Consider the following 25,766-nt stretch of genomic DNA (forward strand, 5'->3'; position numbering starts at 1 on the left):
GGCAAATGCCCTACCCACTGTGCTATTGCTCCAGCCCAGAAATGCATGTGTTCTGTGGCCACACTTCCATGTTTACTCGAATGAGCCTCCATCTTCGGCTTCCGATGGGGAACTATTCGCCAAGGACACCCTCCTGGCCATTGAAGCCCCATACCCAGGGGCCTGGCAGCGCCATCTCCTGGGCCGGTGTTACCCTGCCGTCACTCTCGTCCCCAGCATTTCCACAAGTCACTTGTGTTTACCTGCTGAGCGTGCCTGGTGCCCCCACACTCAGGAAATCATCGGGGCCACAGGCATGCGTGTCCTCTCCACTCTGGCTGGCCTCAGGGCCACAGACCCCCTGGGGAAGGACATGGGTGTCCTGGCTGAAAGAGCAAGTGTCCTCCAGGACCAACAGCCGGGTCCAAGCCGGCCCGGAGCCGAGCACGGCATCCTCCTGGTCTCATGGGGGACACTTCTGTTGAACTGTCTCAGGTTCAGGAGTGAGATCCGCTGTGCCTCGACTCCACAGGTCACCTGACTGGTCAGTCCCACAAGCCCTAAGTGCAAAGGGTGGGACCGATCAGAGAGCAGGAAGGGGCAGGATCCTGCAGCTATAAGAGGGAGTTGTAGGCAGTGGGGACAGGGTCAGAGACGGGGATAGAGAGACAGAGACATGAGGTTAGAGACGGTGGGGCTGGAGACACACAGCAGGGGTGGGGTGGGCGGCTGCGGTCACTCTGGCGTCAGCCTGAGCTGTGAGAGAGCTGGGACCGGCCGCTCGTCTCTCCGGCCCTCTCAAGTGCCCGACGCTGACAAGGCCACTGCCGTCCACGCATGGCCAGAATGCAGGGGGAGGCTAGAAGCCACAAAACGACTCAGAAATATTTGGAGGGACAAAACCTTAGAGAAATGTGGATTCTTGTTTGTATGTTTGTTTTGGGGTGGTGCTTCGGGAACTCACCATCCTTTCTCTCCGACCCTGGCAATATTTGGAGAGTAAAAAATTATTTTGTTTTGGGGCTGGAGCGATAGCATAGCAGGTAGGGCGTTTGCCTTGCACGCGGCCAACCAGGGTTCGATTCCCAGCATCCCATATGGTCACCCGGGCACCACCAGGAGTAATTCCTCTGTGCATGAGCCAGGAGTAACCCCTGTGCATTTGTGCATTGCCGGGTGTGACCCAAAAAGCAAAAAAACAAACAAAAAATTATTTTTGTGGGCTGGAGCAATAGCACAGCAGTTGGGCGTTTGCCTTGCACACGGCCGACCTGGGTTCGATTCCCAGCATCCCATATGGTCCCCCGAGCACTGCCAGGAGTAATTCCTGAGTGCGTGAGCCAGGAGTAACTCCTGTGCAAAGCCGGGTGTGATCCAAAGAGCAAAAAAAGCAAACAAAAAAAATTTTTTTATGGGCCAGAGCGATAGTGCAGCAAGCAGGGCACTTGCCTCATACACAAGCCACCTGAGTAGGTCCCCTGAATCCGTTGGAGTTTGCCCTGAGCGACCACTGAGTGGATTTCTTTGGAGGTCACACCCGGCAGTGCTCAGGGCTCATTCCTGGCTCTGCTCAGGGATCAATCCTGGCTCTGTGCTCAGGAAATATTCCTGGCTCTGTGCTCAGGGCTCACTCCTGGCAGGCTCAGGACACCTGTGGTGCCGGGGACTGAGCCCAGGCCAACAGGGGCCTTCACCACTGTGTCGTCCCTCCAGAGCCTCCTGCTCCTCCTGGGGACTGTCGATAATTGTGAGGAACAGGTCTAGATAGCTTTTTCTGATCCTCTTTACGGGAACCCGCATTGCAAAATAACTTGTTTTTCTGCCCCTGAGCAAGGAACTCGGATACAGGTGCCCCGAGTTGCAAGTCACGAGAAGGGTGGTGGTCAGACCAGATAACCAGATGACTCTCACAAGACCCACGTCACAAGACCCATGACTGCCCTATAAACCAGGACGTTCCTAAGCACTGACGCAAATGCTGACCTTTAAACTATAGGCTAAGGAGTGATGAGCTTTAAAATGGATTGGTCAGGAAAGTATGTGTTGTTACAAATCTATTGGCTATGAAATGTGCGGGCTCTGCTGTAACGGCCGGTGAAGGCCTATATAAGGTCTCCTTTGGAGAAGCTCCGGGTCTTGCCCAACCTGCTGGACCTGTGTGTCCGCGTAGGTGGCTCGACCCTGGCTAGCCAGTCTTACAATAAACCCTGCTTGCTGTTTGCAGTCTCTGGAGTCTCTTTGTCGTTAAAGGGAGATCTCGATCCGTGCCCTAACAATAATAACATCGCAGAGTCAGAATTTTCCCAAGAAGTCCCAGACAAGCTTGTTCGCCAAGTCGGAGCCTTTCCTAACATGCAAGGGAGCCCATCCTGGGAGCAAGGGTCCCAGTGCACTATCCAGCCCGAGTTTGAGTCCGTTAGGGTCCGGAGTTGACCACCCCTCAAGAGACGGAGGACACACACGATAATGCAAGTCACACAGCGAGGTCCAAGTGTCTGTCTGGTGCAGCAGATTCAACAAGGACCCCGAGCACTAGATTCAACGAGTTTTTATACTTTCCGGGAGGAGGGATTCATAGTCTCTGCTCCTGGAAGAGAACAGTGCAGAGTCTCCTGCCTCCGCGCCTGGCTGTCCTCACCGGGGCCCCTTGGAGGAGGGTGGGTTGAGTTTCCCTCCCCACCCCAAGCAGAGCCCTGGCAGCTGAAGACCTCCGGTTCCAGCCACAGCCATGCTTAAGACCACTCTCCACAAGTTCGGACAAGCCTCACGCATGAAGGAACCAGTAGAGGAACCCAGGTGTGTGGGACCCAGGGCGTAGATCTCCAAGCCTGCTCGGATTGGGACTGGGGCCTCCTCCACCCAGACCCCCCATCTTCCAGTATGTAGGCGTTACACCCACCAACTGCTCTCGGTGCCGTGTAATCCCATCAACGGCCAAGACCCTTAATCACTTAATCACTTAACTTCCCATTAGTCGTCGATTTGCTCGAGCGGGCGCCAGTAACGTCTCCATTTGTCCCTGTCGCGTGCTAGTGTAGCCCAATGGCATCTCTTCGCTCCGGGAACATGGAGGGCCTCAAACCGATCGTTCATGACCTTGACAAAGAAGTCTGACCATCTGGTAGGTGGGCGGCCACGCGGTCTCTTGACATCCCGTGGAATCCAATCAGTAACAGCTCTAGTCCAACGGTCATCTTTAAATCTCATTACGTGACCAGCCCATCTGATTTTCGACACCTTGGCAAATGAGACAGCATCCCTGATCCTTGATCGTCGACGGATGTCAGAACTCCGGATTCGTTCTCTCATTTGAGTGAAACGTGATATTCCAAGCATAGCTCTTTCTATTCTTCTTTGGGAGACCTGAATGGCGTTCTCATCTTGTTTGCATAGGGCCCAGGTCTCTGAGGCATATGTTAACGCAGGAAGAACAGTGGAATCAAAGAGATGTGCCCGGAGCCGGAGGTTCTTCGTCCTCTTAGCTATTTCTTCGACGTTCTTGAAGGCGTTCCAAGCCGCTCTCTTCCTCCTGCGCAGCTCGGGTGCCAGGTCATTTGTCATGTTGACCTCTCGACCTAGGTACACATAGCTGTTGCATTCGGAGATGGTCGTTCCATTGAGAGCGAATGGGGCGTCAGGAACAAGGCTGTTTCTCATAAACATTGTCTTCGTAAGATTCAGCTGTAGTCCTACCTTTCCACACTCACGGTCAAAGTCGGCCAGCATTTGTGCCGCTTGGCTGATGTTTGGTGTTATTAAAACAATGTCATCAGCAAAGCGGAGGTGGTGTAGTTGCCGACCATCTATCTTCACTCCCATTCCTTCCCATTCCAGTCATCGCATGATGTTCTCGAGGGTGGCACTGAAGAGTTTTGGTGAAATGGTATCACCCTGCCGAACCCCTCTCTTGACATCAATGATTACTTCTTTGTAGAATGGTGAGATCCTGGTAGTGAATCCGCAATACAGCTCACGGAGGATCCTGATGTATTGAGCTTGAATGCCCTGATTGGCTAGGGCTTCAATGACCGCTTCCGTCTCAACAGAATCAAAGGCCTTCTTTAAATCAATGAACGTTAAGCAGAGCGGCATCTTGAACTCCCGAGAAACCTCAATGGCCAAGACCCAGAGACTATAAAACCCTGCTCCTGGAAGCATTTGCGGCCGCGCAACATCTTATTACTTAGTTCTTACTCTGGAGAACCTGGCAGGCTACCAAAAGTATCCTGCCCACACGGCAGAGTCTGGCAAACTCCCCGTGGCATATTCAATATGCCAAAAACCAGTAACAATGATGGGTCTCATTCTCCTGACCCTGAAAGAGCCTTGAATGTGGCACTCTCTAAAATCTCAGGGCTAGGACGAAGGAGATATTACTGGGCCTGCTCGAGGCAATTGATGAACAACAGGATGACAGTGATACAGTGATTTATACTTTCATTTTAGCAAATGTGCATTACTCAGTGGACTGGAGCGATAGCACAGTGGTAGGGCATTTGCCTTGCGCGCAGCCAGCCCGGCCGAGCCGGGTTTGATTCCTCTGCCCCTCTCGGAAAGCCCGGCAAGCTACCAAGAGTATCTCACCCGCACAGCAAAGCCTGGCAAGCTACCCGTGATGTATTCAATATGCTAGACACAGTAACATCAAGTCTCAAAATGGAGACAAACTGGGCCCGCTCAGCCAAATCAATGAACAATGGGAGGGGGCTGGAGCGATAGCACAGCGGGTAGGGCATTTGCCTTGCATGCAGCCAACATGGCCGACCCAGGTTCGATTCCCAGCATCCCATATGGTCCCCCGAGCACCGCCAGGAGCAATTCCTGAGTGCATGAGCCAGGAATAACCCCTGAGCATCGCTGGGTGTGACCCAAAAAGCAAAAAAAAAAAAAAAAAAAAATGAACAATGGGAGGACAGTGACAGTGATAGTACATTACTCAGCAATTTTCTATTATCTATAGAGTCCATATTTTTGGCCCACAACATTCAGCCCACATCCTGCCAGTTACATTCCAGAGACTCATCAAATTCCAGGGGCCTAATCTCATTCTAGGGCTCATCTTTGACGACCATCTGGTTTCAGTTGTGACAGTCTGTGACCTCTCCACCTTCGCTTACCAGGAAGGAGCTAGAACCTTGTCCCTGGGAGAGGCCTCGGCCCCCAGACATCACATAGCCCGTCATGGCAGTCCTTCAGCTAAGCAGCCCTCACGGAGTCAGGCGAGGTCGCAGCCATTCTGCGTCACGTTCCACTCGGCTCCTCCCTCAACTTTCTCACTGCTGACACAAGCACAATTTCTGTACAATGCGGGGAGACCAGCCAGACCACTCTCCGGCCCGCGGAGGTGGCCCTAGGGTCCCTAGGTGCAAGGAGGGACCAACCGAATGAACACAAGACACAAGAGACAGAGTGCAGTTTAGAAACAGAGAGAAAAAGGGACAGACTTTATTGGGGGCAATCAGGGTATACATCCATTAGTAAGGCAGTACACAAAAGGTCGCGTCCATATATGGTTAGGAAGATTTGTTTTCACATATCATGCATTGCAAGGTTTATGTATATCTCGTACCAGACACGAGGTGATTATACAAAGGGCCATTTCCATATGATTTACAAAATTTATACGTATCACGTACCAGACACGAGGTAGTTACTTCTTGTTATTACTGACAGCCATGACAGATGTTCTCTCAGGATAACCATACATCAAGATAACCATACATCGCACTGGCTTTGCCTGCTGTGGGGTCACGTAGGTCAAGATGACCATACACAGCACAGGCTGTGCCTGCCTCGGGGTCACGTAGGTCAAGATGACCATATGTAGCACAGGCATGTAGGCCCCTGGTCAGTTAAAGGGCCAGCTTCCCACAGTACAGGAGCCAAATGTTAAGTGATTAGCTTTGAGCAGTTAATTGGGGTGTTGTTAGACCTGAGTTTTGGACCTCCAATTGCAGAGAGACCAAGTCCACACACGATAATGCAAGAGCAAAGGAACTTCACTGCCGCTCGAGCTAGGCTCCAAGTCTCGTCCAATGCAGTGGAGTCTTGACAAGGACCCCGACTCCAAATCACAAGCAGATTATATAGGTTTCATCTAAACAAGCACAATGGCAACACTGGTCAGGCAACACTCGTCAAAACCAGTCTGTGGTTATCTCGAAAAGGGCACAGTGACCTCTCATGGTCAGCCAGGCCCGTCTCGCAGTTCCTCATTTGGGAAAGTCACTCAGCTGGGAGCTTACCTGAAATTGCAAGTCCAGTTTCTGGGAAACAGAAACTTAGGCCTAGTCGAAGCTTCAGGTGACTTGCAGCCTGTCATGGCGTCAGTCCTCACTGTATAAACCTTCCTGTGAAGAGGGCAGTGTGGGACAGCTGTGCAGGTTGTCCCTAGGGCGCCCTGCTCTGCTTCTCAGCTCTCTTTGAACAGGACTGGCTTTTCTGTTGACTTTGGGTCACCTCGTCACACTCCCTGCTGGTCTTGGAGCCGCCTTGGGACCCCTGGGCCAAACTTGGGTCCTCTACAATGAATGACGGCCACTGTCTTTGGCCACCACAGAGCTCCCAGTAAGGCGAGAAGCACCTGTTCATTCTTAGCATCCCACCTCCCGCTGTCAGAAGGGCCGTTTCTCAATATATTGCCCCCAGCACATGCGCCATAGCAGCCGTGTAACGGCTGTCCACTATTTGTATAGACAATAAAGGACTTGGCACAGCCCACCTGAAGGCCAGCGTTAGTGCTATCAGCTCCATCCACTGGGCTGAGGACTGGGTTGCAAGGAGAGAGCACAGCGGGGAGGGCGTTTGCCTTGCACGTGGTCAAGCCGGGTTCAATCCCCGGCATCCCATAGGTCCCCTGAGCACCGCCAGGAGTAATCTGAGTCAGAGTTAGCTTTTGGTTTTTTTTTTGGGGGGGGGTCACACCCGGTGATGCACAGGGGTTACTCCTGCCTGATGCACTCAGGAATTACTCCTGGCAATGCTCAGGGGACCATATGGGATGCTGGGAATCGAACCGGGGTCGGCCACGTGCAAGGCAAACGCCCTACCCACTGTGCTGTCGCTCCGGCTCCTGAGTCAGAGTTAGGAGGAACCCCTGAGCATGGCCAGATGTGATCCAAAAAGTGGGGCCGGGGTGGTCCCCCTTCTGCCTTCTCCCGGGGGCAGGGGTGGTCCCTATCATGCCATCTCCCGGGGGCAGGGGTCCCCATTCTGCCTTCTCCCAGGGGCAGGGGTGGTCCCCTTCTGCCTTCTTTGTAACAGCAGGCGGCATGCCAATCTCCCTTTTCTGCTGCACATTCCTTATTATAAGAAACCTTTTGGGCTTTTCCCAGTAACTGGGACCGATTCATTCCCTTAAATCCTTCTTCTGTCACTTTCTGTATGTCGGAGGTGGCTGAGTCACAAAGGCTGTGTCTAGACCGTGCATTTCCGGGGCCTCAGGCAGGCTGCTGGAGGGAGAAGCTACGAAGGCAGAAGGCACGAAGGCATGTGTTTGGTTTTAACACACTTGCTTGTATTCTCTATGTACATTATGTACATTCTCCGTCCCTTTCAGCGAGCCCGGCAAGCTACCGAGAGTATCCCGCCTGCACAGCAAAGCCTGGCAAGCTCCCTATGACGTATTCGAGATGCCAAAAACAGTAACAATAACGGGTCTCATTCCCCTGACCCTGAAAGAGCCCCCAATATGGCACTGTTGGGAAGGACGAGTAAAGAGAGGCTGCTAAAATCTCAGGGCTGGGACAAATGGAGACATTGCTGGTGCCTGCTCGAGCGAATCGATGAATAGGATGACAGTGATACAATGATACAGTGATACTAAACTATTGAAGTCCAGGTCTCGCGATTTCAGCATTGTTGACTGTGGTTTGGATTCTTGGCCCCATCACTCCTTATCACATGGACTGAGGCCCCTCAACTCAATGTCTTTCCTTCTCCCCCCTGGGCCAAGGGTGACCTTGGCTTCCCTCCTTTAACCGTTGCATTTCCTCATCTGGGTACTCTAAAGCTAGGTGCGCTTCATGCCTCTGTTCTGAACACTCCCTTTCAAGGCTGTTTGGGGAAGGGATCAGCGGTCCCAGAGGCTCAGACGTGCTGAGGGAACTGCAGCCCCCTCCTCGGTCCGTCCGGGACGGATCCTCTGGCCCGGGATTTACTGCCTGCTTGTTGCTGACACAGACCGAGGGGGAAATGGGCCACATTAAAACTGGAGTGGTCAAGAGCCAGCACAAGTGTGAGCTCAGGGAGAAGCACCCACGTCACCTCAGAGAGAAGCGCCCGTGTGACCTCAGAGAGCCAGCGTACACGTGCTATCCCATACATCTAAGCAACAACCCCACGACAAAGGGAACTATTAATGTGAGTAATTCTTTAGTATGTGTTGTAACAAGCACTAAAAAGTAAATCTTGTGCCTGCCTAAGGGGAGGTTTGGGGACAGGTGGGAAGCCTGGCGGAGGGAAGGGCTCGCTGAGGGTGGGATTGGTGTGGAACATTGAACGCCTGAAACAGCTGTATTAGGAGCAACGCTATATATCAGAATCTTTAAGTGAAGTGAAAAAATAAATAAACAAGCAAGCTTTGAGGCATCAAGAGCTTTAAAATTAAAAAATCAGACTTCCTGCTTTTAAAGTTAAAAAATCAGTGGCTGGAACCCTCCCCTTTTAACTTTATGTGGTTTCGAAAAGGAAGAATTGGATGGAAAATGTGGGAACTGGTTGCAAGCAGCTTTTAAAGACTAAATTGTTAATTATTTTTAGATATTATAATTTATATATATTACATATAATATAATTTATGTATTTATATAATCTATATAAATTATATCAAATATAAATGATATATAATACATATTATTATATACTATATAACATACATATTATATATTAAATATAAGTTATATATTATATATTAAATATTATTTATATAATTTATATATAATATACAGTAACAAGTCTCACAATTTGTTGTAACATACATATTATATATTAAATATAAGTTATATATTATATATTAAATATTATTTATATAATTTATATATAATATACAGTAACAAGTCTCACAATTTGTTGTGAGATGTTACTGGTGCCCGCTTGAGCAAAAACAGGACAGTGACAGTGATATTATACATTATAATATTTTATAATTTGCAGAGCCTGGCAAGCTCCCCATGGCGTATTCGATATGCCAAAAACGGTAACAACAAATCTCACAATGGAGACGTGACTGGTGCCCGCTCAAGCAAATCGATGAACAATGGGAGGACAGTGCTACAGTGCATTATAATTTAAATGTGTAGTTAGAGATAGCACAGTGGGTAGGGCGTTTGCCTTGCACGGTGCTGACTCGGTAGACCCGGGTTCGATTCCTCTGCCCCTCTCGGAGAACCCGGCAAGCTACCAAAAGTATCTCGCCTGCACAGCAAAGCCTGGCAAACTGCCTGTGACGTATTCAATATGCCAAACACAGTAACAACAAGTCTCACAATGGAGACATTACTGGGCCTGCTCGAGCAAATGGATGAACAACGGGAGGACATTACTACAGTGCAGTTAAAATGCTTTATATTTATTTTTCTTTTATTTTTTTGTACAGCGTAATTAACGATCGTGCTCAGTCATACAATGTTCGAACATCCATCCCTTTACCAGGGCACATTGCCCACCACCAAGGTCCCCAGTTCCCTTCCCACCTCCGCCTACCCCATGGCAGCCACTTTTCCCTCTCTCTCTCTCTCTCTCTCTCTCTCTCTCTCTCTTTCTCTCTCTCTCTCTCTGGCATTGTGGTTTGCAAGACAGATACTGAAATGTCTCGTCCCGCGGGACTAGTCAATGTGGGTAACAGGAAGAGGGTGCGAGAATGAAGAAAGAGAAAGACAGCAGGATTAGAGCATAGTGAGCTGAAGCTGCTTTACTGTAAGCTCAACAGCACTTATATACGTTGAGCTTAAGCTCTGTTCCTCATAGTTTTGGGACAAAGGCAGATAAGGGTAGTCATGGGACAGACGGGGGCGATAACAGACTATCAGGGGCTTTTCAGAAGGCTACTTTAAACCACAGGCTGACATCAAGAATGTCACGTACTGTTTTTTAGTTCTGTTGGTCAACCATCCTGTTTTTGTAAAATGCCTTTCTTAACCCTGTAAATATTTTATAGGCAATGTCTTTTGAAAGCTACGTACCCAAGAGCCCACTCACCACATCTCCTCCCTTTATTTTAAAGAAGGTAAGGTTGTTTTTGAAAGGGCATGAACCAGCAAAGGAGAGTAAAGGTCTATCCCCTTGTAGGGCCCTATTGGGGGCCAGTCAAAAAACTAGACCCTTTTTATAGGGGGGAGGAATTTCCAGGGTCTAACCTCCATGCAGGTAGGCATGCTCTTCGGCAAGGGATTGGGACTTGCTCAGGGGCTCCCCTTGCCCGCGGGTACCTCTGTTCCGTGCTTTGAAGGTGCCCTAGCCCAGGAGGTGATTGCTGGTCCCAAGTGCCAACAGGCATAAGGATATAGGGGACCCGGTGAAGCACTAAGGACCTCACCGTATCCCCTATATGCCAGGTCCAGCCGGTGGTAGTGGACTTGTATGGGCTTAGCCTGCAAGGAGTCCAACTGTTGCTTGACAAAAGTAGCCAGGTGCTGAAAGGTTCATGGTCCAAAGGAGATTAACAGTAAAAACCCGATCAGAGGACCAAGTATAGAAGGTCACAGAGTGGTTAGCCAAGGGGAAGTAGAAAACCAAGTTTGAAACCAGCTTCGTTCCTGGTCCCGTCATCTCTTGCGTTCCTCCAGGCCCTCCCGCACTTGAGCCATCGAGTCCTTAGCCCGCCCCGAGTGGTCTGTGTAGACACAGCACTCTTCTTTCAGATCAGCACATCGTCCTCCTTGCTGGAGGAGCAGCAAGTCAAGACCTCTCCGATTCCGCAACGCCATTTCAGCCAGGGAGGTCACAGGATCCTGCCGAAGGGAGATGGCCCCTTCCATTTTCTCCAAGTCCTCACCTATGGATATTCTTGAGTTGGAATAATATTTGTTAGATAACACAAGAGAGGTGATTTCCGCACTGGTGCCTGCTACGCCAAGACCAAGAGGCACCGCCATGGTAATGGCAGTGAGAGGTTCTCGCTTCTTTCTGACAGTATTCAAATCATTGTTAGCGGGCCGGGCTGCAGAAAACTGCTCTCAGAATCGTAAGATATTTTAGGAATCAATTGTGTCATAACACAAGAGATGGTAGAATTACTCCAGATCAATTTTCGGGCGACACAAGGGGTAAGGCCATCACTACAGGCCCACCACGTATTGTTGGAAGGTAGTATATGGGAATAGTCACCACGACTGGGGAAAGGGACAGGGGTGTTGCAAATCTGGACTTTGATGAGAATGAGGAACAGTCCCTAAGCAATAACCCTATCCCGACACAGCCTGTAAAGTAATTTTAGCCGGTTGTTTTTGTGCCCACCAACAGCCTGTATGAGTAGTAGAGAGGGTATGACTTTCTAAGTATGCAACTCCTTCATAAAAAGGAGGTCGAGCACTATAACACAACCAACAGGACCGTGTCAAATCAGGTTGGGATTGATTTAAGGTCAAAAAGGTACTGTCTCCCAGAGAGGCAAAAAAGTATAGTTGAAGTGACATTTGCAATTGTTTGTTCATTGCAGCACTCTTTACAATAGCCAGAATCTGGAAAAGACCTGAGTGCCCGAGAACAGATGACTGGTTAAAGAAACTTTGGTACATTTACACAATGGAGTACTATGTAGCTGTTAGAAAAGATGAAGTCATGAAATTTACATACAAGTGGTACTACATGAAAAGTATCATGTTAAGTGAAATGAGTCAGAAAGAGAGGAATAGACATAGAAAGATTGCATTCATCTGAGGAACATCAGGTAACAAAATAGGAGACTAACACCCAAGAATGGCCAAGATTAATACCAGGAATTTTGCTCCATGGCTTAGAGGCCAGACACACATGCTAGGGGGAAAGGGAGCTCAGATAGAGAAAGGAGCACCAAATAAAGGGTGTTGGGAGGATCCTCCCAGGATGGGAGAAGCATGCTGAAAGTAGACTATAGACCGAACATGATTGCCACTCAATGCCTCTTTTGCAAACCACAGCACCCAAAAGGAGAGAGAGAACAAAAGGGAATGCCCTGCCACAGAGGCAGGGTGGGATGGGGGGGATGAGGGATGGGAGGGATACTGGGATCCGTGGTGGTGGGAAATGGGCACTGGTGGAGGGATGGGTACTTGATCATTGTATAACTGAAACCCAAGCACAAAAATTTGTAAGTCTACAACTGTACCTCATGGTGTCTCACTAATAAAAAATTTTTTAAAAATCTTCAAGACAAAAAAAAAGTGTTGTCAATGATTCTAAGTAAAGTCTGTTCCGTTGACACGGGAACATGTGGAATAGAGACAGTAATAGGCGAAATTCCTGCAGGGGACACTGTATGAGATGTGGAGTTTTCAGTTACAGGTTTAGGTAGGGGCTTAAGAACAGGGTTTGGGCCTACCGGCATCGGAGACAGGAAGGAGTGTTCTCTTAGTTGTAGAACGAACAGACCAGCATGAGATCTGGCTGCACGGTAAAGGCGCAAGCCCCAACTTTTCCCTAACTCCCACCGTCACCTTTCTCCCTGCTTCTGTGAAAGAAATGGTACTGCGCTCACCTGACTTTGTGAGGGTAATCAAGTCCAATGGACCAGAGGCTTCCCAATTTTGGCTGGTATAAGAAGACCCACAGCCCCAACCAGCACAGTAGTAACTTTCAGGGCTGCCACACTTCTGCGTGCGCTTTTCCCCAGGACATACATAAAATTCTCTAAATCCACAATCAGGCTAAGAATCTTGCTTAGAGAACCAGGTCTCCGCAGGAGTTCAAGAATCCCGGGCTAAAGAACACAAGTCAAAGGTCAAAGGAGGGAACCAGGGGTTCTTGGGAACAAGTTGGGAGGCTAACACAAAAGAATTTCCTGTTTCAGGGTTGGATATCACCCAGTTGCGATTGAGAAGCACATGCGGATTAGATCCTTGAATCATCTCCAGCCACGTCTGTAAGGGACAGGCCCAAAAATGGACTACCACCAGAATTAATTTAGCTTAGCTTAATAGGAACCTGCATTGCAAAATAACTTGTTTTTCAAGGAACAGGTCTAGATAACCTTTTTCAGATCCGCTTTATAGGAACCTGCACTGCAAAATAACTGGTTTTTCTGCCCCTGAGCAAGGAATTCAGATACAGGTACTCGAAGGGTGGGGGTCAGACCAGATAACCGGATGTCTCTCAGAAGACCCATGTTGCAAGACCCAGGACTGCCTTAAAAACCTGTCAGTTCCTAAGCACCGACGCAAAATGCTGATCTTTAAACTATAGGCTAGGAAGTGATGTACCCTTAATTGGATTGGTTAAGAAAGCATATGTTGTTACAAATCTATTGGCTATGAAATGCGCGGGCTTTGCTGTAACGGCCAGTGAAGGCCTATATAAGATCCCCTTTGAAGAAGTCCGGGGTCTTGCCTCACCTAACTGACCTGCGTGTCTGTGTAGGTGGCTTGACCCTGGCTAGCCAGTCTTACAATAAACCTTGCTTGCTGTTTGCAGTCTCTGGAGTTTCTTTGTCGTTAAAGGGAGATCACGATCCGTGCCCTAACAACATCAGGGTTATGAAGGCCAGTTGCTGGAACAGCAGAATTTGGGTCAGTGATTTCTTCTCGGCCATCTTTGTCGGTTTCACCTAGGAAGGAAGGGGAACAGGTCTCAGGGCCTTCCAGATCCCTGGAAGCAAGTATATCATTAAAATGATATACTTGTAACGGCCAGTGAAGGCCTATATAAGATCTCCTTTGAAGAAGTTCAGGGTCTTGCCTCACCTAACTGACCTGCGTGTCTGTGTAGGCGGCTTGACCCTGGCTACACCAAAGATGCACACAGACCCACGTCCCCATGTAAGTACAGGGTCGTTCCACTGGGCAGTCAGTGGGTCTTTCCATAAGGTGGAGGCATAGCGCTCTTTTGTGGTGGGATGCCAAAGCCTATCAGACGAGGGTCGTCCTTGAGAATCCAAGTGTAGGAAATTAATAATGAAAAGAGCATGTGCTAAGATATTACGAGGTGCTCCTTTACCAGGGTTGAGCTGTCCCCTCTTTAATTTGTGAACAATGTTTCTTACAGTGAGATGTGCTCTTTTCACAATCCCTTGACCCTGGGGGTTGTAAGGGACACCTGTTCGGTGAGTGATTCCAAAAGAGGAGCAAAATTCCTGAAAAACTTTTCCTGTACAACTGGGTCCATTATCAGTTTTAATGACTTTGGGTCTTCCCATGACGGCTAAGCAGAAAAGGGTATGCGCAAGAATATTCTTTCCTGCTTCTCCCGCTTGCAGCGAGCCATAGATAAACCCTCTAAAGGTGTCCACGGTGACATGTAGGTAGTTCAATTTGCCAAATTCAGAGACATGAGTCACATCCATCTGCTAAATGTCATTAGGTACTAACCACAGGGACTAACCCCCAGGTGTGGGGTAGGCAAAGAGGTCACACAGGCTGAACACTGTTTAACGATTCGTCTAGCCTGTTTGAGACTTAAGGAAAACATTTGTCGCAAGGTATTGGCATAAAGACGGCTTGTTGGGCCAATTCAACTCCTGTGGTGGTAATCATTCCCGCAAATTTAGTAGCCTGATCAGCCGGAGCAGTTCCTTGTGCCAGGGGGCTGGGAAGGCTGGAGTGAGCTCTAAGATGTCTGATATAAAAGGGAAACTTTCTAACTCTAATTAATTCTTGAATTTGCACAAACAAGCGAACCGCATTAGAGGAGGGTTTGAGATAACTAACGGTTTCTAATAGGGAGGGAATAAGCAACACTGAAAGGTTCTCATTTATATCCCTTTACCTACTTTCAACATTCAGTTCTTGTCCAGAGTGATCATTTCCAACTATTATTATCATACTGGTTCCTTCTCTATCCTAACTGCCCTCTGACCCCCCACAGACCTGTATCTTTATCCAGTTGTCGGTTCTTGAGCATTTGGGTTGTTTTCAGATTCTGGCTATTGTAAATAGTGCAAGTGCGGATGACATTTCTGCTGTGTGTTTTTGTACCCCGGGGGTATACTCCCAGAGGTGGTATTGCTGGGTCATATGGAAACTCAATTTCTAGTTTTTGGAGGAATGTCCGTATTGTTTTCCAAAAAACGCCAGTCGGCATTCCCGCTAACAATGAATGAGAGTTCCTTTTCCCCCCCCCCCCCGCATCAACACTTGCCCTGGTTGTTCTTATTCTTTCTGATGTGAGCCAGTCTCTGTGGCATGATATGATATCGTTGTTATGACTTGCATCTCTCTGATGATTAGTGATGTAGAGCAGTTTCTCAAGTGCCTTTTGGCCATTTAAATTTCTTCTTTGGGGGAAGTTTCTGTTCACTTCTCCCCACTTTTTGAAGGAGTTGGATGTTTTTTTCCGTAAAGTGCCTTACATATCTTTGATATTAACCCCTAATTAGATGGGTATTTGTGTAAACTCACACAAAGAGGGGCGCAGCACACACACAGTGGCAGTGGCTCTATCTCTCCCGCCACCCACGTTCGGTAGTCTCACCCTTCTCCCACCCCGGAGAGGTCGATGGCGATGGTCAGGCGGAGGAAGGAACGAGGGCCAGGCTGGTTGTTATTAGTCGTAGTTTATTCTGATTCTCTCCTCATTTGTCTCTGCTCCCTCTCTCCTTCTCTCTCTCTGCTCCCCCCTGCCCAATCTACAGTCTCATTATACCTCTCTCCATGAGGAACTGGGGAAACAATTACACATAGGTGAGGTCACAATCAATAGGGGTAGAAATCAATAGGGGTAGAAATCTTAGCCTCAGGGAAGACCACTCCTAGGACAGATCCTTCCTCAGTAGGAGGACCCACCCTAGAGCAGAATCCCATGGGCGTGCCTCTCCTCTCCTTGTCCGACAAGCATGTAAGAATATAATATAAATCATTTTGTATGGATACAGTAAGAAATATCTTAAACTTATAGAATTGCTCTCCTAGGGCCATCTCGATCTCAGACTACAGTGCTCAAGCCAGATAGTCTTTCCCACCCCTAGCAGGATCCTAGTCTTGTCATTACCTTTGGATCATGACAGCATTTGTCTATGATCAAACTCTTAACTTATAGTTAAGAATCGTGGCACCTTGGCCTGGCCCATTTCGCTGCCAGGGTAGCTCACCGCTTGCCCTGGGTCCATTCAGTCCCTCGTCGGGACCCTGCTTTTGGGGTGTTAGGGACTAAGGGCAACTGAGGCTTAAGTCGAGAAAGCAGATGCCCGGGAGTGAATAATATTCAAGGCCAATCAAATCCTAAGTTACAAAGCATAATGTTAACGGTCTTCCTGTATCTATACAAAAAGGATATTACTTTAAAGTAAACTGTTCATAAGGCATAAGGAGAGGAAAAAGGCAATATTTCACTCATACATATAAAATCATAGATTTCTGGGAAACTGATCTTACAAATGAACAAAGTCTGATTAAAGGGAAAGCTGATTAACTGGGTGGGAAGGAGAGCATAGGGAAGACTGCTTACAGATAAACACAATGGAAGTGGAAGTGCTTCAGGAGCACTGTGATGGGTGTAACCAGATTGATGGGTGTAACCAGATAAACCTAAGCTTCTTGTTGAAGGACAAAGCAATGTTACCCAACAGGTATTGGGCAAATAATGTTCCCATTCCATGGGCTGTCTTTGTATCTTGCACCTTTGTATCGTTGTACCATTTCTTTCGAGGTGCAGAAGCTTCTTAGTTTAATGTAGTTCCATTTGCTCCCCAAAATATTATACAAATTGAATGCAGTCCTTATAAGTATACCCATGATATTTTCCAAAAAAAATAGACCAAACGCTCCTGAAATTCATTTGAAACAATAAACCCCCACAAACAGCAAAGGCAATCCTTGGGGAAAAAAAGATGGGAGGTATTGAAAGAATCCATATTGATAATCCATAATGATTCCGGCTATAACCTTGCTTGTGCTGACAATCGATGTATGTAACTGCTGACTTTTGAATCTATGGAATGCACAGGCTTTGTTATGACGGTCGATGAAGGCCTATATAAGACCCCCTTTGAAGAAGCTGGGCGCTCTCAGCCACTGCCCACTCTGGGGTATGCTGTGGAGCCCCAGCATGCTGGTCTAAATAAACCCCATTTGTACTCCTGCAGGAATTGTGTCTGTCTGGTCTCTCCGCACCTCCCAGGGCCAGGGGACTCCTGATCCCAACAGTATCAAGTTCCCCTACTCAAATTGCACTACAAAAAACAAACAAACAAAAAAAACTAGTAATGAAAACAGCATGGTACTGGAGTAAAGACAGACCCACAGACCAATGGAATAGAGTTGAATATCTTGACACAGACCTTCAAATATATGATCATTTAAGCTTTGATAAGGAGCAAGAAATGTGAAGTGGAGTAAGGAAAGCCCCTTCAACAAGCAGTGCCGGGAAAACTGGGTAGCTGCATGTAAAAAAAAAAAAAAAACTCAGATTTCTATCTAACACCATGCACAAAAGTCGGGTCAAAACAGGTTAAAGACCTCAACATCAGACCTGAATTCAAAAGGTACATGGAAGAAAACAGAACCAAAACCCTCCATAACATTGATGCTAGATGCCTTTGAAGCAAGTGGAAGCAAAGATAAATAAAATGCTTTTTTTTTTCTTTTTGGGTCACACCCAGCGATGCACAAGGGTTACTCCTGGCTCTGCACTCAGGAATTACTCCTGGTGGTGCTCAGGGGACCATATGGGATGCTGGGAATTGAACCTGGATCTGCCGCGTGGAAGGCAAACACCTTACCCACTGTACTATTGCTCTAGCCCCAAGATAAATAAAATGCTTTATATTAATTTGTATGGAAGCTTTGTGAAAATTTGTAAGGTTTATGAAAAACCTAATTTTTAATATTTTTCTGGGGGTGTGCCATACCTGGCAATGCTCAGGGGTTACTCCTAGCTCTGCACTCACTCCGGAATTACTCCTGGTGGTGCTGAGGGCACCATATGGGATGCCGGGGAATGAACCTGGGTTTGTCGCGTGTAAGGCACATGCCTTACCCACTGTACTATCGCTGTGTCCCCAGGAACTGCTGATTGAGTTTTTGCATGGAAATGAAAAACTTTTGGAGACGAGTATAATTTAAACAGTTTGGTTTGAGATTGATACCAAGTTTTTTTTGTTGTTGTTTTTTTGGTTTTTTTTTTTGCTTTTTGGGTCACACTGGCAATGCACAGGGGTTGCTCCTGGCTCTACACTCAGGAATTACTCCTGGTGGTGCTCAGGGAACCATATGGGATGCTGGGAATTGAACCCAGGTCAGCCGTGTGCAAGGCAAACGCCCTACCCACTGTGCTCTCTCTCCAGCCCCGATACCATATGTTTAAAAGATTTTTGTTTTATTTGGGGGCCATACCTGGCAGTGCTCAGCAATTATTCTTGGTGGGGCTCAGGGAATTATATGGGGTGCCAGGGATAGAACCCGTGCGACTGTATGCAAAGCAAATGGGCAAATGCCCTACCTGCTGTGCTATCAATCTGGAGACCAGAGATCTAAGAGACCTTTTAGTCTTTGTTTTTGTTTTTGTTTTTTTTTTTTCCGGTCACACCTGGTGATGCTCAGGGGTTACTCCTGGTTCTGCACTCAGGAATTACTCCTGGCAGTACTCAGGGAACCACATAGGATGCTGGGATTCGAACCTGGTTGGTTGGTCATGTGCAAGGCAAACGCCCTACCCGCTGTGCTATTGCTCCAGCCCCAGAGACCCTTTAGTCTTGGGCTGGACCGATAGCACCGGGGCAGGACACCCCAGAGCCTAAAGCCTAAAAGGAGGACATCTCCCCCCATCCCCCCGCCTTCAACCTCGGCATCCCTTGGCTCAAGGAGTGAAGGAGGGTCACTGTTCCTCCTGCAACCCCCTTCCCTGTGCTCTTCCTCCCCTGCAGGGACCCCCAGCGAGCGAATGAGACCCGGCTTCCAACCTGCTGGGCTGAATGACGCTCTGGTCTGCCTGCAGGGACGCAGGGAGCCTGGGATCAGCTTCCATCCCAGCTGCAGGCTTTGGTGTAGGGAATCCTAGGGCTCTTTTGGTTTGGAGAACTGTCTCCTTCTACTGAATTATTTCACTGCTTCTATTTTCCTTCTTCACAGCCCCGGCTTTGGCGGCTGTTTCTAGGGCTGGCTTAATTTTTTGTCTCTCTGTCCTTCTGCCTTCTTTCTGCATCACTTCTTCAGTATTTTTTGTCTTGTCTCTCTGGGGCCACAGCCAGCTGTGCTCTGTGCTCAGTCCCCTGGCGATGCCCTCACAGGGGTGCCCTCTCTCAGACCCTGTGACCTCAATCTGACCTTTCAATTCCTGAGTGAGACTGTCCTTGCTTATCAGATTTCAACTTCCTGCCCGTCTACTTCATTCTCCGAACATTCCTCCTTTCTAGAAAGTGTTCTGCTCTTGTTCGAGGGACGCGTTATCTTAAGCTCTTTCTAAGGAGAAATGGAAAACCATCAAAATGTCATCTGGAGAAACTGCTCAGATTCCCAGTTTGCAAGATTGACAATTGGTTTTGTTTGTTTGTTTTTTGCTTTTTGGGACACACCCAGCGATGCTCAGGGGTTACTCCTGGCTCATGCACTCAGGAATTGCTCCTGGCGGTGCTGGGTGGTGGGGGGGGACCATTTGGGTTGCTGGGAATCGAACCTGGGTAGGCCATGTTGGCTGCGTGCAAGGCAAACGCCCTACCCGCTGTGCTTTTTGAAGATTGACAATTGGGCAACAGCCGAGCCCAGCCCCGTGTCAAGAAATAGAAACATCAGGATGTCTCCCAACAACCTCCCTGGCCTCAACCTTGGCGAGCTCAGTCCGCAAACCCCCTAATTCCTCCCTGAGGAAACACCAGTGCAGCTGGGAGTCGGCAGGCCTGATCTCTTGGGCCGTCTTGGCAGCATTGGCCGTCGGCATCACGCCCCATGTCTGGGTGTCCCCTCAGAGGAGTGGCGGCCAGCAGGGATGTAGCGAGTTTCTTCCACACATTCCGCTTTGCTGAGGCGCTTTCTCTGCAGCTTGGTCTTCACCTGATGCCAACGTGGTTCTTTTTGTTACTGTCTTGTTTGGGGTCACACCCGGCAGTGCCTGGGGGCCGCTCCAGGTTCAGTGGCACCCCGAGTCCCATCCCCAGTACCACCTAGGCCCCCTGAGCACAGAGCCAGGAGGAGCCCCTGAACACTGCTAGGTATGGCCCAAAAGACAAAAGCAAATTTTGTTTCAGGACCACACCTGGTGATGCTTAGGGGTTAGTGACTCCTGGCAGGGCTTGGGGAACCATATGGGATGCTGAGGATTGAACCCGGGTCAGTTGTGTGCAAGGCAAACACCCTCCCCACTGTACTATCACTTCAGACCCAAAATAAAGATCAAGTAAACAAACTCACTGGGCCTTCATTTATTTTCTTTTTTAAAACGTATTTTCAGGGGCTGGAGAGATAGCACAGTGGGTAGGTGTTTGCCTTGCACGCAGCCGACCTGGGTTCGATTCCCAGCATCCCATATGGTCCCCTGAGCACCGCCAGGAGTAACTCCTGAGTGCAGAGCCAGGAGTAACCCCTGTGCATCGCCAGGTGTGACCCAAAAAGCAAAAAATAAATAAATAAAACTGTATTTTCAGGGACCAGAGCAATAGCACTGCGGGTAGGGCATTTGCCTTGCACGCGGCTGACCCAGGTTCGATCCCTGGCATCCCATATGGTCCCTTGAGCACTGAGAGGAGTAATTCCTGAGTGCAGAGCCAGGAGTAACCCCTGAGCATTGCTGGGTGTGACCCAAAAAGGAAAAAAAGATGTATTTTCATAAAGTTGATCACAATAATGTATTACATTCAGTATTTTGACACCAGTCCCACCGCCATTATTTCAAATTTTCCCTCCATCACTCAAACCTGCCAAAAAGGCAGAGGCTAGATAATTTATTTTGTGTTGCTTGTTATGAATAGCTCCTGGAATTCTAGAATTTTAGATAATTCGGGTCTGGAGAAATCTCTGCAGCGAGCTGCTTGGTTCCAAGATTCTTCTGTGTGTCTCTGGATCATGGCCGTTAAAGAGTGTAGGGTGACTACGCGGGAGCTGACAATCACTGTCAACTTGTTTTTTTAGACTTTGAAACCTTTGTTTGTACTGACCTGATAACATTCCCGGATGCAGGTGGTCAAGGGTGACTACCGCACTGTTTTAACTTATTTTTTTTTTAAGCTTACAGACCCTCACTTCACCCGGATATACGAGTGGTCAATATCCTGAACTTGTTTTCCCATCTGCATACCACGAATGCTTGTGACGCAAATGCTCACTTTTAAACCTATAGGCCAGATCGGCACCATACCAAGTTGTGTTTTAAAGTACTTGGCTGAAGTCATGTACTGTGTTTTAAAGAGATTGGCCCCTGGAATAGAAGTCACGAAGGAAATGGCCTATAAAAAGACTGTAGCCTGGACGTTCGGGGTCTTGCCTCCTCGTATGGCTAGAAGAGGGGCTCGACCCTAGCTAGCTAGAACAATAACCCTGTTGCCGATTGCATTCTCTGGTCCATTCTTTGTGCCATGGTCACTTAATCACTTAACTTCCCGTTTGTCGTCGATTTGCTCGAGCAGGCGCCAATAACGTCTCCATTTGTCCCTGTCAAGTGCTAGTGTAGCCCAATGGCATCTGTTGGCTCTGGGAACATGAAGAGCCTCAAACCGATCGTTCATGATCTTCACGAAGAAGTCTGACCATCTGGTAGGTGGGCGGCCACGCGGTCTTTTGACATCCCGTGGAATCCAGTCGGTAACAGCTCTAGTCCAGCGGTCGTCTTTAAATCTCATTACGTGACCAGCCCATCTGATTTTCGACACCTTGGCAAATGAGACAGCGTCCCTGATTCTTGATCGTCGATGGATGTCGGAACTCCGGATTCTTTCTCTCATTTGAGTGAAACGTGATATTCCAAGCATAGCTCTTTCTATTCTTCTTTGGGAGACCTGAATAGCGTTCTCATCCTGTTTGCGTAGGGCCCAGGTCTCTGAGGCATATGTTAATGCAGGAAGAACAGTGGAATCAAAGAGATGTGCCCAGAGCCAGAGGTTCTTCGTCCTCTTAGCTATTTCTTTGACGTTCTTGAAGTCGTTCCAAGCCGCTCTCTTCCTCCTGCGCAGCTCGGGTGCCAGGTCATTTTTCATGTTGACTTCTCAACCTAGGTACAACAGCTGTTGCATTCGGAGATGGTCGTTCCATTGAGAGCAAATGGGGTGTCAGGAATGAGGCTGTTTCTCATAAACATTGTCTTTGTAAGACTCAGCTGTAGTCCAACCTTTCCACACTCACGGTCGAAGTCGGCCAGCATTTGTGCCACTTGGCTGATGTTTGGTGTTATTAAAACAATGTCATCAGCAAAGCGGAGGTGGTGTAGTTGCCGACCATCTATCTTCACTCCCATTCCTTCCCATTCCAGTCGTCGCATGATGTTCTCGAGGGTGGCACTGAAGAGTTTCGGTGAAATGGTATCACCCTGCCGAACCCCTCTCTTGACATCAATGATTACTTCTTTGTAGAATGGTGAGATCCTGGTAGTAAATCCGCAATACAGCTCATGGAGGATCTTGATGTATTGGGCTTGAATGCCCTGATTGGCTAGGGCTTCAATGACTGCTTCCGTCTCAACAGAATCAAAGGCCTTCTTTAAATCAATGAACGTTAAACAGAGTGGCATCTTGAACTCCCGAGAAACCTCAATGAGCTTGGTTATCATGTGGATATGGTCGACGGTGCTGAATCCTTTGTGGAACCTGGCTTGCTCGCATGGTTGTCCTTCATCTAGTGTTCTGCCAATCCTATTTAGGATGACTTGAGTGAACAACTTGTAGATGACAGACAATAGGCAGATCGGGCGATAGTTGCCAATGTCATGGATGTCTCCCTTCTTGAACAGTAGTACGGTCCTGCTGGTTTTCCATTGGGACGGAACCTTGCATACAGACAGGTAGTGAGTGAAGAGCCGAGCCAGTGTATTGATGAGTACTGACGGCAGGTTCTTCAGGTGTTCAGGTCTGACCTTGTCTGGGCCGGGTGCTGTTTGTTTCTTTACCGACGAAATGGCGTGTCGGATTTCGGAAGGGAGAACGTTGGGAACGACATATCCATCCTGTGGAATTTGGTATGTCAGCAAGTGGACATGGCTATCGAAGAGATTTGAGTAGAAGTCATGGATCATCTTCTCCATTGCCGTTCTGGAGGATGTGATGGATCCATCAGGACGTCGGAGGGCAGTCATCTTGGTCTTGTAGTTGGCGAAGGACAGGCGGGTGTTACGAATACTTTTCCCGGCTTCTGCCGCATCTACCAGTACTTCTGCTCTTCTCTCTTTGAGGTCTTCCTTGATTGCATCTCTGCACTGCTTTGCGAGCTCGGACGTTAGCTTGCGGTTGCCTGAGGCATGCACCAAACCACGCTGGCGAATTAGCTCAAGAGTTTTCGAAGATAGGCGATTTTTTGTGGCTGTCTCTCTCTTGGCGTTCCTCGCACATTCATGGAGGTGCTGAACCAGTCGATCGTATTCCTCGTCAATGTTGTCAACAATGGCATCTTCCCATGTTGCCGCAATAGTACCAAAGAGTTCCCAGTTGGTGGTCATTCTGGGAGTTCTCTTTTTGAACTTTGCAGCCCTTTCTCCCCGCTCTGTGAAATAGAATTTTGCACGAAGGAAACGGTGGTCCGATCCCATTCGGAATTTTGGGACAACAGCGACATCAGTCAGGCAAAACCGTCGATTGAATATGATGTGGTCTATTTCGTTGTGGAACCGTCCACCGGGAGACTCCCATGTCCAACGTTTAGATTCTGCCTTCTGGAACTGTGAGTTACCATGGATGGTCCTGGTCGACATGATGAACTCAGACAGTCTCTCACCCTGTTCATTCCATTCTAGGCCATGGGTCCCGATGTGAAGTTCTTCAGCTGATCTTCTTGGTCCTATCTTGGCATTAAAATCACCTACAATGATCTTGTAGAAGGTGTGGTCTTCTTTACATTTGTGCCATGGTAGAGATCTGAAAACCATGACCTAACATTTGGAGGCCCCAGCGAGATCTCCACACCGGCTTGCAATCTGCAGAAGAGAACAGGGTAATAAAGGCCTAAACCGTTGGGGGAAAGCATTCCTGTTAGGGGGAACTAGGGTCCTGTCTGACTGTGGCAGGTGTCTGGCCCACCCCTTTTACGGAAGGCATTGTCCTTACAGGGAGACTTCCTAGTCTTGTGGAGAGCGTGCGGACCTTCGGAAATCATCCTGTCCCCAGGGGGAAGAGTCACAAAATCTTGTTGACCAACATCCAGTCACGTGGATGCCCTTTGGGCTCATTCCAGAATCGCAGTGTGAGTGGAGGTGTGTGGTGTGCACCAGTGTGAGAGGAGGACTGGCCTGAGCGAGTGTCGAAGACTGCTGTGTGTGTGGTCTCTTTTCACTGCCATTTTTGTTTCTTTTCTGTTCATTGTTACTATTACTTGTCTTAACATGGGTCAGACTCAATCTACTCCTAGAAATATTATTCTGGGCCACTTCTCAGAGGTCCAAAGGAAGGCCCAGAACATGGGCCTGGTGGCGAAAAAGGGTAAGTTGGATACCTTCTGCTCGGTCGAGTGGCCCTCTTTTGGGAATTCAGATGGCGACCATGAAGGGACTGATGTAGTGAAGAAATCCATGAGGAAGGAAGTAATCTGTGGAAAATCTGCTCTGAAGACACGCTCCCTTGGAAATCTCTAGGGAACGTGTGAATGTGTGCGTGCATGAGCACCCTGATAGGTCCTCCTATCGGGTGTGATTTTGTAGCTCCACGACCTGGCACTCTTAAAGTCCCTCTAAAGTCATGGAGCTCGAGTGGGCTGCCTGCGATTCCACGGAGAACGTACGGTCAAGGGTGGCACTGGCATAGCTGCCGGTAGCAAGTCACAATGCTGAACCACTAAGGCCAAGTTCTCCACTGGCCAGGCAAGCATCTGAATGGTCTCTGCAAAGAGGCACCCCTCCTTTGTCTGTCTTGGGTCATCGTCCACTATGGGAGGGACAGGAGGAAAGCCCACTAGTGAGAAGATTCTGGGAAACTAAGGCAGATGAATTTCCAGGCAGAAAATCCTTCCCCCACCCAATCTCATCCTAACAAGAGAATCAGCCCAAGGCCAAGGTCAATTGAAGTGCTAATTAAGGCAGCCCAAGGTATGGCAGAGATCAAAAAAGGGCAGGTAAGAGGCCTGAGAAAAGCAGCAAGCCAGCAAAATGCAGGGAAGATACATCTTATGTATCTTCTGCAGATACATCTTATGCAGAACTTTTTTCAAGGAGCAGAGTTTTAAGGCCACAGCACTAGGTTCAGCTCGGGCACACAGCTGTGGGTCTGCTCGACACCAGATCCGCCCAGGGACGCTTGCGGTGGAAGCAGAGGCCATTGGTGGTGGAGACGGTCCAAATCCAATGAGCCTGTGAGTAAGGCGAATATGGGGGGCGGGGAGTTAGAGTCCCCTCGGGAGAGGCCAGAGTAAAGGCCAATATACAATTTACCTGGAGAAAAGTTTTGCCAAGGAATTATCCTTTTTCATAGACTATTGTTTGCAATTAGGAAATATGGGAAATTCCACATCAATACCTAAAGATTCTTCATTGGGTTGCTTATTAAGACATCGGAGGAGCTTCCAACTAGGTAGTTTAGATAGGAGTATCTTGTTGACCTC

This window comes from Sorex fumeus, unplaced genomic scaffold (assembly GCF_029834395.1).
Source record: "Sorex fumeus unplaced genomic scaffold, SorFum_2.1 ptg000177l, whole genome shotgun sequence".
Taxonomy (NCBI): Eukaryota; Metazoa; Chordata; class Mammalia; order Eulipotyphla; family Soricidae; genus Sorex; species Sorex fumeus.